This window comes from Cucumis sativus, assembly GCF_000004075.3.
Source record: "Cucumis sativus mitochondrion chromosome 1, complete sequence".
Taxonomy (NCBI): domain Eukaryota; kingdom Viridiplantae; phylum Streptophyta; class Magnoliopsida; order Cucurbitales; family Cucurbitaceae; genus Cucumis; species Cucumis sativus.
The window spans coordinates 281,534-286,188 of NC_016005.1; positions in this window are offsets into that span (position 1 = coordinate 281,534).

Consider the following 4,655-nt stretch of genomic DNA (forward strand, 5'->3'; position numbering starts at 1 on the left):
CGTATGGAGCTGTGGAAGTGGTTGAAATGGAATTGCTCATGCGCTAAGTTCTTCATCCTGAATCCCTTCCCCAACAGAATGAAAGGATTGTAGCCACGCAATTCAATGAATAGAAAAGAAAGACTATCGATCCAAAAAGAAGTTGCGCTTTCTTGATTCTTATGAGATCTTTACCCTTCAGCCTCTTTCGCCGGGTTTTCCATAGATTTGATGAAACTAAAAAAGATTAAGGAAGACATAGCGGTTCAAAGTAATAGGTTTCACTCAATTGCAATATTCTTAGCCCCGCTCCGTGGTCCTCCGGACTATCCCTCAAATTCATAGATTATGCTGAAGGAGGAGCCATAAACAAGTCCTATAAGAAGAAAGCCCTACTTTGCCTATCCTTCTCTGCCTCTGCTGGAAGGGCTACGGCTTGGTCTCATTCCGAGAATAAAGGGAGTTTGAATGCTGCCCTCATGCATGAAAGAACCCTATGATTCGTACTACTTCTTTCTCGTACTTCTATTACGGAATCAGATCTATTATACCCTAGTCTCGATATAATAACTAATACTCTTCCCTTACAAATTCCCCGCCGAAAGGAGCAAAGAATTTGCGAAGGATAGGGGGATCCTATTCATGAGACCCGGGTTCCGATCAGAGTGCCATTCACCATGAAGGATGTTCCTTCCCTAGCTTGCTAGATTTGTCTTCCTATCTATAGCATCTCCTACTTCGGGGGACCAAAAAGAATAATAGTTAGCTCTTTCACGGCAAGAGCATTCCTATCCCTTTCCCGCATGTGAAAAGAGTGCTTTCATTCCTTCAATGCCAAAAGGGAAAATGCAATGAACAATCAGTTCCATTAATAAGTCCTCCTAATTGGATCTGGTCTCTATAAATGAACTTTGCTCCTCCTTCAGCATAATCTATGAATGATCGGAGCTTTGAATATTGCGGAAAAGAAGAAAGGAGTGCAAGGCGCAAAGAATATTGCCGGACACCTGTCCTTCGGATGAAGAACCGAACTTTGACTGAATATGGACCTGATGGATAGTCCTTCGGACGTCCGAAGGCGCAAAGAATATTGCGGAATACTATTACTTTGGAGAAAGTTGCAGAGAGCCAAGAATTTGCGAAAGGAGTCTTATTCCACTAATAATTAATCAGTCCTTCGGGGGTCAAAGAGAAATTCATATTCTCAAGAATGATCGAAGGTGAAAAGAAGATTGAAAGGTTGAAGCGAAGCGAATACTCGTGCAAGTGCTGGAGAGGAGCTGCTGAGTCAAGCAATTATTCGAAATAGATCAATGAATGAGTCTTTCCCAAGAGTAGGACTAAGTTGGCAGCAGCATAATAAGCGGAAGACTTCCTTTGAGTATGAGAAGGTTGCTAGGTAGGTATGAACCTACTTGACCAATACTGAAAGAGGTGAAAAGAATATTGAATCGCTCATCTTCTTTAGTAGGTATCGGCTATGAAATAGAAAGATAAGTTGAGAAAGCTATTTCAAATATAAGAGGTTACGAGGTCTTTTTAGGAAAAGAGTATGCCTTCCCAGTTGTAAAGGAAGGAGGGGACCTCATTCATCTGAAAGGGTCGGTGTCCTAATTCCCCATGAAAAGCAAATGCTAACTGAGATAGCCTTTTTCTGGCTTTATTCCTAACCTTTGTCCCTGTCCCTCAATCAATGGGGCAGAGGCATGTCTTCTTTCTTGCATAGTTTCGTCAGTTCAGAGTCAGCGATCAGTTCTTCCATTAGAATCTTCTTCAAGGTCATTCCCACGGAGCGGTGGGACCACTATAAAGAAGTCCTCCAACTACGTTGCCTCTTTCATGAGAAAAGAGAAGATCAAGACTTTCAGCAGCAGAGAGAACTACAGCGAGGGCAAGTTCACGCTCTTTCTCTTGATCGGTTGAGTAGGGATCCATCTAGATGGAGTATCCGACGATTTCACATTTCTCAATACAAGTTTAGATAAGATCAAAAGTCTCAATAGGGTTCCGAGCGGTCAGAAATAGGGACGAGTTAATGAATATGGGGATCTGCCTCATGAATATGGATAAAGAAGTCCCACTATTTAAAGTTCCTTCTAAAAGATGAACCGTCCGAAGGACTATGAAATCTATTAGTTTTCGCTTGCACTCGGAATTGAACTCAGGGGAAGTTTTCTCCAAGGTGTAGTAATCCCTTTCTTTCTTGAAAAAATCAGTCAATAAAGAATAGACATTTGTGGATTCTTCATTAACGAGAATGAAAGAAGAAAAAAACAAAAAGAATCTGCTAGATTTCAGACATCTTTGCTTAATATGGGCAGTTCCATACTCTCTTTTTGACGGAGGGAAATGCTAGGTTTTGGGCCTATAAAGTAGCAAGAAAAGACAAAAAATCAGTCAAAATTGATCTATTTTCGTTAGATAAGAAAAGTCGAAAAAGTCCTATTTAGAAGCAAAAAAGCCGGGAAATTGCAAGGCATTGTCCTATTTGATTTTCGAAATTCACATTGATCAGTTCTAGTTTGAGTTTATGGTCCGGAGAAAGAGAGGTCTATTCTTTATTTCCCTCCGTAAAAACAAGGCTCAAAGAATGATCGGATTCTTTCATTCCCATTTTGAGCTTCTTTAATTCGAGTTAATGAGCTTCTTTTCTTTTCGTCAATATTATATTCATTGATTTGGAGATTGAAGTAGGACTATCCATATTAACCTGGCACCGCGGAGTGGGCAATGATCTTTGCTCCTAACTACGGGGTCCGACTATCCACTTAGGAGGAGTTTGTTTGAGGCTTGCTGCGAAAGAGTGCAAAAGGAAAGGAAGTAGGCGCACGTTGGAAGAGGGACCAACTTCTTTTCACTTTCTACGATCCCCTTCCCCAAGTTACTAGGGAGTTGAATGCCGGGGTTGCCACATCCTTATGTATGAGGGTTTTGCTTATGACTTAGTCACCTGGAGAGATTGAAAGGTAGTCTCCTCCCCTCGCGATGTATTTTTCGACCCCTGAGTAACTCTTGCCATTGTAATGTCTGGTTCTGCCCTATAGAATTGCTCATGGAACTTGTGTGGAAACTGGTACCAATTCTTAATTGAGTTTGGAGGGAGGTGAATATACTATGTAAAGGCCGATTTAGTAAGAGAGTTGGCACCGAAACTTGAGGTAGTCCTTGGACCTAGCTTCTCCGCACTGGACCGAGAACCGAGCTATATGCTCAATAGTCGACTTCTTCTCCTCACCGGAAAAAGAGAAGAAAGTCAGGTTAATATGGATAAGTCCTTCGGACGGGTAGAGAAAAGCAAGTTCAAATAAATGGGCCGGACTGAGAAATCCATATGAATATGAAAGAGAGGACGTCCTTCGGAGTATATAGCGTAGGAGGAGGAAAGAATATTGCCTTCCCAAAACGACCATTTTTCTTGAGGCGCAAAGAATATTGCGGAGGGGTCGATCCAATCATTCTATTTGCAATTTCGGGTAAAGTACCGCTTTCTATACAGAGATATGTATGCCCATCAGATTCAATCACAGTCTCAAGGATTTTATGACTATTTTCATAGGCAAGAAAAAATACTAGTTCCAAAGAAAGGAGCATCTGTCATAGGAAGCCAGCCTTGGGAAGGCTTTCGAGACCTGAATCTGAAAATGTGAATGAAAAGAAGAAAGCCTAGGCCTTTGACTTAGTGGATAAGAGAGGTCCTTCGGACTGGTAGATTTCAGAGTCCTTCTAAAGAAATAGGATGAATAGTCAGAAGGATCAATGAAATTTGAGAGTCCTATAAATTCACTTTGCGACTGAGGACGGGTAAGAGACAGAGTCAGCGATACCTTCGATCATAGTTGTCCGATTTACGTTGGGCGATGTAATGACCATAACCTTTCTGGTCGAGCAGCTTATCTTCGCGGAGACCTGCTACTTCCTCAAAAGAAAGAAGAACTGAAACTGAAGAAAGAACTGATTCAGCTGCTACGGCGGCAAGGGCTCGGTCTCATTCCCCTTCCCTTCCAGAGTGGGCGAGTTGCTGCTTCAGGACTTTCTTTAGCCGCAAGGGGCTATGCCACCCAAAGCAACCCAGGACCCTAGCTTTCTCAAGGATCTTGCTTACTTTACTAGTCAAAGACTGAAAGAATGGTAGGCTTTCTCTCTAGTAAGGCTTTTTTTGTTAACACTCCAAATGAGGTAAAGCACGCCTCCAAACGGAGTCCAAGATTCAATCTAAGTTGCGAGACCTACTACAGAGGTTCAAAGAATATTGACAGTCGCGGCGCGGAGTCAGAAGCTTCTAGGTAGGCGCCAAGAATCAGCACCAGAGAGAGGGGAAAGGGCGTACGAGAGGCGCCGAAAGATCGAATGATCCATCTTATCAACTTAAGAAGAAATCCTTTGCCTTTTTCCTTACCGAAAGACTGGTCCTTCAATGGCACAAGGAAAGGGCTTTTTTGACCTTGCGCTTTACCTTTTTCACGGAATAGGGGTAGTATGAGTTACCAGTGTACGTATTTAAGGGAAAGAGTGTTGGAAGCTATCTCTTTCCGCTCCTTATCCCGTAAGTCACTCCAAAAAGGTAACTGAAAGAGGCAGCCCACTACGCGGTTGAAGAATCATTCTCGTATTATCTTTTCTCGGGGACCACTCTGAACTTAGATTATAGGGGTTCAGCTCTTCTTCTTCTTCCCCTT